We start from the raw sequence: 13,942 nt of genomic DNA, 5'->3' as shown, positions 1-13,942 counted from the left end.
GAGATGGACGCCGCATGGCATGCCACTTCACCGTCCAAACCCCATTTTACCTCTCTCTCCACATTCTCTTCTTCCACCATTATTTCCCCATTCACCCAACCATTACCCAAAAATAAATCTTTAAACGAAAAATAAGATCTGTTGATTGCTAATTTCTGCTGATATTTAGAGGCATTTAATTTTTCATGCCCAATTTTACTAATTTGTGTCAGAAATTCTTTTTATTTTCTATGGCGAATTTAACTTTCCATTATGCTTGTGATTCTTAGTTTTTCATTGCATACTATGGCGAAAAATGGACATACTGAAAAAATAAGAATCACATGCATAATGAAAAGTTAAATTCCCCATCAAAAACAAGAAAAATTTCTGACACAAACTAGTAAAATTGGGCATGAAAAATTAAGTGCCTCTAAATATCAGCAGAAATTAGTAATCAACAGATCTTACTTTTCATTTAAACATTTATTTTGGATGATGGTTGGATGAATGAGGAGATAATGGTCGAAGGAGAGAACGTGGAGAGAGGTAAAATGGGGTTGGAACAGTAAAATGGCATGCCATACGGCGTCCACCTTAGCTAAATGTCAGTTCACGTGGGATGCTGGTGGCCATAGTGGAGGGCCCTAACGGAAGAGGGGTATTTTTGCTTCACTGTTGTAACGTCGCAGGTAAGGATGAACCAATAGTATAACGGAGGGTGTCGCGCCCCCTTTTTTCCCTTGACGGGGAAGTCCGGGTTTCAACATTCATGGGGGGAAATAACTCGTTTCCTTTTGGAGTTTGGGTATTTGAAGAGTCCACCTAACGGATTATGGTGCGTTAAGGCACCTTAAACAATTAACTCATGGACTAGTTTGCATTACCAGAGGTTTAGGGTAAGGGTTCGAAATAACCTTGAGGGGAAGGTGTTAGGCACCCCTCACGGTCCATAATGGTGGGTCCCATCCGAATTTAAACCATGTGAATTAGTCATTTTAACAAATAAACAGTTTTAGCACGTACTTGCAAGTAAAGACATGTTTTGACATTCTAAGCACATGTATGATTCAAGTAATGAAACAAGGGAAAAGGCTTGAACAAGTTGCACATATATAAAGAAAAGTAAATTTATTTAAACAACGGGAGTTGGGAAAGAGAGGTCCTAGGTTGGTTAGCCTACATGATCATACCCATACAATGCCCGGTAATTACTCCTCAATCATATCCTTACTACCCAATTCCCTCCCCTTGGTCATAGCCTAAAGCGTTTTAGCAACCTTGAGAGATATCCTATACGTGCACTACCCGTCCCTTCCTTGTGGCTCTGGAGGTATTTAGGACCTCTAATTTAGGTAGTTCTAGACCATCCTAAGGTATTTAAAGGAGAAAAGTCTAAGCGTCAATCGAAACAATTAGGACTGCATTTAAAGAGGGAACAATTAAAAGCTCATATTGTTACCTCCGCAAATAGAACAACTAAGTGCACATCTCAAACAACAGTTTCAGGGATTTAAGAGAAAAACCTTAGAATATGATATTTAGGTGAGCAGAGAGTATACAGTATTGAATTACGACCAAAGTATCAAACAACTGAATCCTACTTGCCTACTGATTCATTTAAACTTGTTGAATGTAAGCAGTCTCAAATAACAAGACGTAGTTTTATAGTTTACATGGTTTTATTCGCCCTACAGGCTTGCCTAGACGCGTAATAGTGATATCCTAGGAGCATGATATCTATTATTGATTAAGAATGCAACGAAACAACAAACAACATTTTTTTGATGGCAGTTTAGATCCTATAGGCATGTTCTCTAGTAATATTAATTAAGGCTACGTTGAAAATTTATTAAAGGAGTGGACAAATTAATTAACTAAACCGATTCAGAATAAACATGAATTAAATTAATTTTCTAACCAAACTGGTTTTAAGTCCTATAGGCATGATTTCTAATCAAACATAATGTGAAGCAAGCAGAATTCATTTGACCAAAGTGAAACCCCTATAGGCATGATTTCTATTAAAGTTGATTTTAACTTCTATAGGCATGGTACGTAATTATTAAAAGCTGATTTATATCCTATAGGCATGTCTTCTAATTGTGTGGAAGTAAAGCAAACAGAGCTTATTTAAACCAAAGCAGATCCTATAGGCATGTTATCTAACAAACACATTTAAATCAACATGGACCCTATAGGCATGATATCTACCCAACTTTACCCACAGTATATAACTACCCTCCCTTTTTACTAGTCACCCCACTATTTGTTTACAATAATTATTACAAATCAATGAATTGAATAAAAATACATAATAGAACAAAAATTAATCTATAGGGAGCCTGAGGTAGGCTCAAATGATTTCCAAGCCTCCAGTAGTCTCAAATGCCAAAGTTCCATAGCCAATTTCATGTCTAAGTGTGTCAGAGTTCCCTAAGGACCTCAAGGATCCCGGGCAGTGCTCACACCTAGACTTTTCTCAAATAACAATTGATTATTGTGCAGTGTGAAAGTGCCAGCCCTGATATGCAGAGTTCAAAGAGATCTCAAGGGTCTCTAAACAGTACACATACTGGAGGGGCATGACCTAGTATTCTAGGAGCAAGTGAAAGTGCATAATGGATTGAAAGAGTTTAAAAGAAAGGTCTTAGGACTGAAAAGAACTTCTGAAAACCATTAGTGATAAATTAGTTTGTGGAAAGTGTAAAGAAACAATTTTGCAATCAGAACACAAGTCATAAAACAAATAGTTTTAAGGAGTACTTTGGCAAGCAACCTTCACACAAGGGAAGAGGGATTGAGAACATAGAGAGTACACCTTAATGGAGCACACAAACAATAGGATACATAGAGTTTTGAGGGGGTTCTATAGAACTAGTAGGTAGAATGCAGGTCATGTAGCAAAGATCACAGCAAAAACATGTTGAAACCATTCTAGGGAGAGTAATTAGCTTAGTAGGAGTGAGGCAGAACATGCAAAGACTTAGATGGGCATGCTAGGCAAGTATCAACAAGTGAAGTCATGCTAATTACACAAAGGCAGAGTCCAAGCAAGCTAGATAAACAGTAGTCAGTCATACATGATTATTTTCATATGTAGACATGTTAAATAAGATAGCAAATAAGCAAGTAAAGTGAAAACATGCTAATTACAAATTTGAATAGGCAATATTAGGCATGCTGGGTAAGAAGTAAACAGGGGCAAGAATGGACTCAGGCCATATGGACTAAAGCAGTAAGTAAACACATAGGTTTTGATTCTTAAAATTAATCAGTGTCGGGCCCCCTTTTTCCCCCGCGGGATCGGGTTTATGACATTTTGGTTGGGACAACTCTTTCCTTTTGGGAAAGGGGGTTTGCAGTTTGAAGAGTCGCTACCTAACAATTTAAGGTGCGTTAGGGCACCTATAAGGTTCATTTATAACTACGTTTGGTAACCAGAGATAGGGTAAAGACTTGAAATTATCCTAAGAGGAAGGTGTTAGGCACCCCTCAGGATCCACTAGTGTGGTTCCCGGCCAAACAGTTTTTGTGAAATTATACAAGTAGTAAACAAACAAGTATGGCTCAAATAGTAGGGGATTTAAGTTTAGACACACGAGTGTTTGAAAAAAGACAAATGAAAGGCAAGATTTTGAAAAGAATTGCAATTTAAACATACTTGGGAATGTAAAGGGGGGTGTCATAGGTTTGCTTATAATATGGATCACATCAATGCAATACCCGGTATGACACTCCTCAAAGAAGGGCTATACGTGGTATTAACACACCGGCCATCATATCCATATCTATCCTTTCCTGCCCCGTGAAGGTAATTAAACTGAAGGTTGGTCTTGACCCCTATTGCATGCTGTTACCCGTCCCTTCTTATCAGTCACGGAGGAATTTATAATTCCTATCCTATAAGATGGAGGTTCTAGGCAGACCCTCAAGTTTGAAGGCAAAATACTATGGCGACAAATAAGAACACATAAGACTGCATTTAGGGGGAAAACACAGAAACAGATAGAAGGCTCAGATACACCTCCATAAGTAATGCACACAGACAACACGACTCATACACAGGTAAGGTCCGTATTTGAACTTAGAATTCTAAAGCATGGTATCTAAATGATAACATCAGAACCAAATCTATTACATGACTCAGAAAAGAAGTCCGAATTGGGCTTGCTTACTGACTTTAACAGGTTGACAGTTAGACACTAATCACAGAGACGGTTCTGGTTTTATTTAAATTTATTACCTAAGGCTTGCCTAGGCGTAAAGTAATATGCAGCAGTTATTCAGAGTTATTAAAACATTGTGGAGATTGTTTTCTCCTAAAACATGATGTTATAATATTGCAAAGACATGCAGGGATTATTACCAGTTTGTTTAAAGCAAGATGAAACTGTTGATACTCCTTTTTCATACATCAGTAGTTAGCTAAGCGTAACTGAATGAGGATGAACGAGAACCTAATCATGGTATCTAATGATTTATATGCTGGATTCCTAAAGCAGAATTTCTAAATGCACAACATGATTGCAAAATTTCCTAAGAGCAGGATTTCTAGATGCACAACATAATTGCAGAATTTTCTAAGAGCAGGATTTCTAAATGAAATTTTAGAACATGTTTATGTGGGTAGTATCACATAATAATAACTAATTTTATTGTTATTATCTACCCTATAGACAAGATTTCTAAGTGTGGATGAGATGCTGAAAACAATACATATAAATCCTAAATAGCATGATATCTAATGCATGGCATGCTTGGCATGTTGTACCTAAACATGGCTGCTATTGCGCATAGAGAAAAGTAAACATAGGAACATGATTTCTACCCTGGATTATGCTACAACATGCATATTACCCACCCCTTTTCACTATCCAACCCCAATACTTGTTTACAACAAGTTATTACAGACCAATCATTGAAATGAATTACATAAGAAAAGTTACACTATAGAGAGCCTGAAAATAGGCCCAAACTTTCAGCACCTGATTAGGACTTCCTCCCTGAGTTATGTAATAAATCACTTCAAGTGCCAAGATTTTCCATAGTATTTGTCATATCTGGCTGTGTCAGAGTTCCCTAAGGACCCCAAGGAATCCAGTGCAGTGCTCACACCGAGACTGCATAAACAAGACAGAAAGTGCTGTATGGAAAAGCCAGCTTTTATGTGTCCAAGTTCAGAGGGAGCTCCAGGGTCCCAAGGCAAGGCTCACATAAAAGGGGGCAGAACCTAGTGGTCTAATAGTATATGTGAGAGTGCTTGATATAGATTTAAAAGAGTTGAGTTGGAAACAGTTTTGAAACAACATGTTTGAAATAAGTTTTGGAAAAAGCAATAGAAGAGTTTGACTTAGGGAAAATAGTTTTGAAAGGATAAGGGAACAAGAGCAACAACAATTTGGAACAAGCCAACACACACAACATCAGTTCAGCACTCACAAGGAGGGAAGTAAGGGGTTGGGGACATATAGAGTCCAAATCAGAAACATGTAAACATGGATGAGAAGAGAAGCAAATAGACCAGCAAGTACAAAGAACTAGTAGAAATGGATTGGCCTCCAGAATACCAAGACTACTACTTCAAAGTGTTAACAAGAGAGTCATGCTTGAAATTGGAATAGTAATAAGACATAGTAGTCATGTTGCGGATATGGGCCTACATAATTAGTCATGCCACTTAGTAACCAAGCACTAACATGGCATACTAGTTGAGGGGAATAAACAAGAGCTCAAATAAACATGCTAGTTACACTTGAACAAGAGAGGGCAAAACTTAAGCATGCTGAATAAAGCAGTAAACAAGAAGGGCAATTAAACACACGAGCCATTAAGTCAATGCAGAAAAAGACATGGGTTAACAACCATAGAGCATATAGAGTTGAGTTTCAGAATTGAATTAAGAACATACCAGTTAAGGAAGTAGAGTGCAGAAAAATAAAGCAAGTGGAGTTCCACAGTCAAGCCTTGGCTTTCAGCCGGCTAGCCAAGCAGTCAGCACAAATAACAGAGAAAGAAGAGAGAGTTTGAGTGTGTGTGTGTGTACTCTAAACTATTGTTCGTGTGTTAAGACTGTAGAAGAGAGTCATTTATATAGTAGTTTGAAAACTGGTTAAAAATAAAGCAAGAATTAATTCTTCAGTAATTATAGAACTCAATATCAATTAAGAACGAAAATTAGCCAAGTATCCCTTAATTAAGAGAGTAATTTTCCAACGGTAGAAAGCATGTAACAAATAAGGAAAGAATCTAAGTAACATAGGTACAAAATATGTAAATTAAGGCTAGATACATAAGGGTCTAATTAAGAAAATAATAGTAGAAATCAATTAAAAATATAGTCAATCACACAACAAGGTAAGAAATAATTTTAAGGGATAGGAAAAATATCCGGAAATCTGTATAAGAGAATCAACATTGTAAATCAAGGATTTCAAGAATCGAAAAAATAGTACTAATATTAAGGAAAATAGTATAGACTTCGATGAATAAACCAATAAATGGAGTACAAACATGAAGAACCAAATCGGAACCCTTAATAAGACTTTACTAGGATGAAAGTCATAGAAATACTCTAATTGATCACAGCATATCCATGAGAATCGCACATATAGACAAATCAACTGAACGAATAGTAAAGACGAACTCAGAATCACAAACTAGAGCCAAACAAATTAGGGTTTTCAACGTAATGAGTCAGATAAAGGAAAAACTTAAATAAACCATTTAACCGTAGTAAAAATCATATGATAATACTGAAAGTCAGAGGAGAAGTCGTTTAAAAAAAGGTTAAGAAACCCTAGTCTTGAAGACGAAGTGTTACTTTAGAAAAAATCGGAAAAAACCTTCGAGGGAAACAACAAAAGCTAATAATATACACAGATCTAAGATAGATCTAAAAGAAATCAGAGGATCTCAAGAGTTAGGGTTTTAGAGAACCCAGAGAAGATGAGAAAACCTTAGAACGTTACGGGTTTTAGCCGGAAAAGTCATAGATCTTACTCGATCAGCCATGAATGGCCGAAAAATGGCATGAAAGACCATGAATAGGAGTTGAACTGCTCCAGGTTCACCTGAGGACCTCAGGGTAGTGTCAAACCGGTGTGGGATGAAGCAAGGGCTAGGAAATGATGAGAGGCCATGGTTCCGGCGAGAGAGGTGGCTGGAGAAGGTGGACAAGGCCCATCGGAGAGGATGGGAGAAGAGAAGGTTCTAGAGAGAACCAGAGATAGAGAGAGGGAGATGATTGTCGGTTGAGTGAATGAGAGAATGAGGGTTTGAGGGAGGGAAGTCTTAGGTTAATTGTGGTAAGAGTGAATCCGGGCCGTTGATCAAAATTGATCAATGACCAGGATTAACTCAGGTCTGGGTCGGGTATGGTTTGGGTTTGGGCTTGGGTCTGGTGATTTTTTAATTGGGTTGGGGGTCCATTGGATTTAGGCTAGAATTGAAATCCAATTTGGCTATAAGTTAAATAGCTAGTTTTTTCCCTATTTAATTTATAAAAAATAGTAGATAATTTCGAAAAAATAATTTAAAAATTCTAAAATGATTTATAATACATAATTAAAAATTTAAAAATATAGGATCCAATTTTATGCATATAAAACATAATTAAATCTTAAAAGGGCTAATATTGCAATTATGTGCAATTTAGCTTTTAAAAATGCTAAATATAACTATAAAAATAGATAAAAATTACCTTAGCCATATTTTGGCATAAATATAGAAATTCAATAGATGAATTATCAAAACAACAATTTTAGAAATAATTAGTGGGGATTTTATGGATAAAAGGGGAGAAAATAAATCAATTTAAAACCTTAAATTATGGAAAAAATAATAAAAACTTTGGATATTCTTATATATGCATATATATGCAATTTTAAAGGTATTTTGCATATTGAAAAATATATAGGGAAAAATTGGGTATCAACAACTGTCCCTCTTTACCTGGGAAGGATGAAAGAGTTTTCGGGTAAAGATATGATGGCCAATTTTGACCGAGCGAAATGGTTCGAAGAGGTTTAGGTCTCACACTTGTTTCTGAGGTTCCTACATGTCCCTGGTTTTCCAAGAATCAGGCCGTATGTAGTTCAGGATCCAACGGGGGAGTATACCGATGAAGCGATTTCGAGAACGGACACAACATCTAGGGCTGGGTGAGTGGGAAGTTTACGGGAATGGTTAGGTTTGATATGGCTGAGGGAACTGGAGTGGGATCGCTCCTGTTGGGATAGCCGTTGCTCGCCGGCTTACCTGCAAATAGAAGGAATACAAGCGTATACTATGCATAAGTTTAAACATGATGCAAATTCCCGTTGGACCATGAATGTTGTCTTCGGACGATGAGGATGACGTCCTTGGACCATGATGTCCTGGGCCATGAAGCGTATGATGAAGGATTCACAGGCCATGAAATGATGTTCTCGGGCTATAAGGATGGTGCCTCTGAACCATGACGCCTTTGAATAATGATATGCAAGAGATCAAAAGAGATCCTCAGGCCATGACATGGTGTTATCGGGCTATGAAGATGGTGCCTCCGAACGATGACGCCTTTGGATGAGTTGGCGATATTTCAGCCCATGAAGGATGCAGTAGTATGATGCAGGCAAGACAGAGCTTAGTCTTGCGAATTAAAGGCAGAGCTTAGCCCGTAAGAGAAATGAGATAAATAGTGTTTGGGATAGCGCTTAGTTTCGAAGAAAATTGGAGGCAGATCTTAGCCTCGAAAGGCAGAATGGTAGCCTTATGCAATGCAGATGCAGATGGAGGTAGAGCTTAACCTCGGAAGGCATAATGGTAGCCTTATGCAATGCAGATGCAGATGGAGACAACGTTTAGTCTCGGAAGGTAGAATGGTAGCCTTATGCAATACATATGCAAATGGAGACAGCGTTTAGTCTCGGAAGGCAGAATGGTATCCTTATGCAAGAATGCAGATGTAGACAGCGTTTAGTCTCGAAAGGAAGAATGGTAGCCTTATCAATAAAGATGCAGATAGAGGTAGAGCTTAACCTCGGAAGGTAGAATGGTAGCCTTATGCAATAATGTAGATGCAGACAACGTTTGGTCTCGGAAGACAGAATGGTAGCCTTATGCAAGAATGCAGATGGAGACAACGTTTGGTCTCGAAAGGTAGAATGGTAGCCTTATGCAAGAATGAAGATAGAGACATCGTTTAGTCTCGGAAGGCAGAATGGTGGCCTTATGCAAGAATGCAGATGGAGACATCATTTAGTCTCGGAAGGTAGAATGGTAGCCTTATGCAATAAAGATGCAGATGGAGGTAGAGCTTAACCTCGGAAGGCAGAATGGTAGCCTTATGCAAAGACGCGAATGCAGATGGAGGTAGAGTGATAAGTATAATTATTCATGTATTTTTATATGTAAATAAATAATATTTTTGTATAAAAATATAAAAAAGCATGAATAATTTATATTTACTCTCCTATAAGTACTAACAAATCTTGCAGGGAAGGATTATTTAAAAGGAAAAAAGAAGAAGAAGAAAAAAGAAAAAAAGAAGAAAAAAGAACGCATCAAGAAATGAAAGGAAGAGTCATGCCATTATTGATCCAACACCTGCTTTTCTTGTCGCGACAATGAAGAAGAAAAGATATATCAATTAGCGTCGCGACGATGACATTTATTGTTGCAGCACAATGAGAAGAAAAGATAAAGTAATTAGCGTCGCGACGACAACTTTTACTGTCGCAACAGAGGATTAGTTTGCCTGAAATTTTCTCCTATAAATAGGGCCTATCTATGTAAGGCAAGGTATGCCAGAATAGTAGAAAAGAGTCGATCTCTTAATTGGATTCCCTAGCTTAGATTTTGGCAGTTAATATTTCTTTCTCTTTTAGGAAGTATTCTGTTCCTTTATCATCTTAGTAGTACTCTTATCTGCTCCATAATGAAGTAAACTACTCCAGTTGGGATACTTGAAAAAGCTTGCTCAGTTACTATAATATATATTCAGTTCTATATGCTCTTGTCCGAGAAGCTGCCCAAATCTCCATTTTTTTTGTACCAAAGTAATAAGGTGTTGATTATTTAATATGGCCAAATCTAACTATTCTATTTTATAACTACCGTTGTGCTAATTTTTGTATTCGGAAGAAGCAAAATAAGTTGCAGCGAATAGTTATAAATAAAATAGTCATTGGGCAAATTAATAAAATCGCAGCTACTTACAAGTGTCTTTAGTCTTACTTATTTCAATCTTTATCCGGAAAAGAAAGATTTGATTAAGTCTACTGATCTAACGAGAACTAATCGAAAGAGGTTTTTGTTATTATTGGTACAATTCAGGCAAGAAAATATTTCTGTTCTTATCATCACTAATTGTAAATTATTTAATTACACTAATCGGAAGAGGTGTTTTAGATAGTTACTTTAAAGTGAAGAAAATATAATTGTATTAGAAATAAGCAATTATACTTTCGAGAAATAAGTATTAGAGTTTGAATCTTATTATATTAATCTTATCAAGCGGCTTCAAGGATTCCCAACACTTTCTTATTATTTCTACTCAATTAGTTCTTTGCCTTTAAAAATCCTAGAACTTTCGCTCACTCATAAATTCAATTCTCCTAAATAGTGATGAAGATAATATAAATCCGTAGCATAGATGTTTCAATCTCTGTGGGACGATATCTTAAACTGTATTATAATTTGACAAAGCACGAGCAAGAATTCCTATGCACATTGGCCTCGTCAAATTTTTAGCGCCGTTGCCGGGGATTGGCAATTATCTACTTCAGATTAATTATCTTCTCACTAATTTGGGAAACTATTTTTTTTCTAATGCTTATTTTATTTTCTTTCTTATTCTCAGGAATTTCAGCTAGTTTATGACCCGCTCTTCTTCTACAGAGTTGTTTAAATACGATCCTGAAATTGAAAGATCTTTACGATTGCGCAGGAAATGACAAACTTCAACTTTTCATAGCACAACTAGAAAAGACATGGAACAAGATGAAGTACTTCTCAATGATCCACCCCAAATTCCAGAAGACCAATTTGATGAAGTAGCACCACGTCCAGCTAATATGATTCTGAGGGATTATGCTAGACCTGATCAATTTGATTGTGAATCAAGTGTTAGAAGACCTCCTGTGGCAGCTAACAATTTTGAAATCAGGACTGGTTTGATCCAAAGAATTCAACAATCTTGTCAGTTCATTGGAGATCCCAGTGAAGACCCACATAGTCATTTGATTGATTTTCTTGAGCTTGTTGAAACAACTAAGTATGACGGGGTATCACCGGATGCAATTAGGCTAAGGCTTTTTCCTTTTTCTCTGAAAGGAGAAGCTAAAGCTTGGTTACGTAGCTTGCCTAGAGGATCCATCACAACATGGGATCAGATGACTCAGAAATTTCTAAATAAATATTTTTCTCCTGCTAAAACAACAAAAATGAGACAAGATATTAATAATTTTTTGCAAATTGACACCGAGTCAGTTTATTAGGCTTGGGAAAGATTAAAAGGTTTATTGAGAAAATGTCCTCATCATGGAGTTCCCGATCACATGCTTCTATACATTTTTTATCACTGTTTAAAACCCTCATCAAGAAATGTTATAGATGCAGCTGCCGGAGGTTCCATAATGGGAAAAACTACTGATGAAGCCTTACAATTGTTAAATGAAATTTCTGAAAATGCAGTGCAGTGGCCATCTGACCGTGTTACTATAAAAAAGGCAGTGACTGTGAACCAGGTAGATGCTCTGAACACCTTTGTCACACCTCCTTTTTACGCACCCGCGAGGGTGCAAGGGAGTTTTTCCAATTAAAGGACAATCGAGGCGGGATTGGTTTAATTATTTCAGAGTCGCCACTTGGGAGATTTAGGGTGTCCCAAGTCACCAATTTTAATCCCGAATCTAGGAAAATAATGACTCTATATTACAGTCTGCGTACCAGAAATCCGGATAAGGAATTCTGTTAACCCGGGAGAAGGTGTTAGGCATTCCCGAGTTCCGTGGTTCTAGCACGGTCGCTTAACTGTTATATTCGGCTTATTTATCTGATTTTAAATACAATTATGAACCATGTGCAAATTTTATCTTTTAACCGCTTTTGTCATTATTATTATTTTTACGAGAATTGCAACGTCGTGAAAATATATCTCGAACCACGTTACATCAATGTACCCATGGTTATCGATATATCTCGACTCGGTTGAGATTTGGATTTGGGTCACATGAATGTGCACCCGAATTAAGGAAAATAAATTGTTAAAGGCGCGCCTAAAGCAACTAGCGTCTTGTTATTTTGGGGAAAGTCGTAAAAATTCGTTAAACGGCACATCCCAAATTCTAAATACTTTAATATATACATGCATCTAGAGGGCCCCGCAGCTTTGTACATTTTGTTTGTCGAGGCTCGTCTCGTTCTATTTTTAAAAGGAATTTGCGACGTCATGGACATGCATCTCGAACCACGTCACAATCAATGTACCCATGATTAGAAACACATTTCGAATCCGTCGAGATTTGGATTTGGGTCACATAAATGCACACCCGAATTTAAGAAGGTAAAATTATTAAATACGCGCTTAAAGAGGCTATCGCATTATTATTCCGGGAGGGTCCTGAGATTTGCTAAACGACCCACCTTAGGGACTGAATGCTTCAACATATATATATTTAACAAAGGCCCCGCAATTTGTGCGTTTTTCTTTATTTTTTGTCGAGGCTCATCTCGTCCTTATTTTAAAAGGATATCCTATAGCAACTACGTTTCTTGTTGCGTTTGTCTCTACTAATTGAAAACAGTAGATAGCCCTAGTTAATTACATGCTTGCAAGTTATCTATACAGAATTCCGAGTACTTGCACAAAATCAGAAGCACGGCCACGTACACAGTCGGCCGAGCAAAAATTAAGGGCCCAAATCCAGCCCATGCGTGATGGACCAGACCTGGGCCGTTGTTTGTTCGATGCAGGCCTGCTTGGTCTGTTTCGACCTGGGCTCGACCTTCGTGAGGTTGAGATTGCAGTCTTTGTGTTCTTTGTCTTAAAACATGGTTTACCAGTTATATGAAGCAGTTTGTCAGAAAGGAAAGAACTTAACTAATAGAGTACGATTTTCGTGCTTGGCCTACATTAAAGGACATACTACAAAGTAAAACTAAGTCCAAGATACAACCTATTTCATTGGGAATATTTTCACCTATCAGCATACATATATAAACTATCATTCAGCTAATCTATATTGATATACACTGGGCATACATGCTACTTCTATTGTCAACACAGGAATGAAAATTATTATACAGTACATGATATCTAATGTAACAATCTATGTATGAAAGTCAACTTCAGGTCTTTTCTTTTTGTATTCATGCTCAATTTTCCAATTACATTTGACAGTGTATTGGTTGTGTACCTGGTATAGAGGACAAAAGAAGAAAGGAATGATCAGCTGGGCAGTATGCAATAAACACAGCAACAACAGATACACAGCAACAACACAGCAACAAACCAACAACCACAAGTGTTTTCCACAGTCCACAGACAACCAGCAACAGTTTCCAGAACAAAGAAAACCAACAGATGGTCGAGCACCAAACAAGTAATCCCAGAAAAGAGCAGTGAAACAACAGAAATAACAGAGTATTCGATGCAGCAACACCAGCAGTTCAACAATCACAAGCAGCTCAATCAGGGCAAACAACAGAACTTGGCCAAGACAGCTTGACCAATATGAATTCTTCTGTAGTTTTCAGACAGTGTTTGGTTACAGTGTTTCTGGAAATTTCCTTATATTTTTCAGTTTTCTTCAACTCACAAGACCTCTCTCAAGACTAAAATTTCCAGCCACTTTTAAGTTCTGAAATGGCCTATTTATAAGCCAAACAACCAGTGCAGTCAAGCTGCCTGGATCCTGCCAATTTGCAGACTGCCCATACCTATTAAATCCCACGCCTAAGCATCTTTTTGATGCCAGCC

The 13,942-nt window shown here is 37.4% G+C and overlaps 1 non-coding gene across 1 annotated transcript; it reads right to left on the bottom strand.

Moving 5' to 3' along the window:
• Positions 1–11,402: 11,402 nt before the first annotated feature.
• Positions 11,403–11,509, bottom strand: LOC142173108 (small nucleolar RNA R71). Its single transcript, XR_012702538.1, has one exon. It is a non-coding gene; the product is annotated as a small nucleolar RNA R71 (small nucleolar RNA).
• Positions 11,510–13,942: the final 2,433 nt, after the last annotated feature.

Source organism: Nicotiana tabacum, chromosome 18, assembly GCF_000715075.1.
Source record: "Nicotiana tabacum cultivar K326 chromosome 18, ASM71507v2, whole genome shotgun sequence".
Classification (NCBI taxonomy): domain Eukaryota; kingdom Viridiplantae; phylum Streptophyta; class Magnoliopsida; order Solanales; family Solanaceae; genus Nicotiana; species Nicotiana tabacum.
This window is presented reverse-complemented; position numbering and strand designations above follow the sequence as displayed.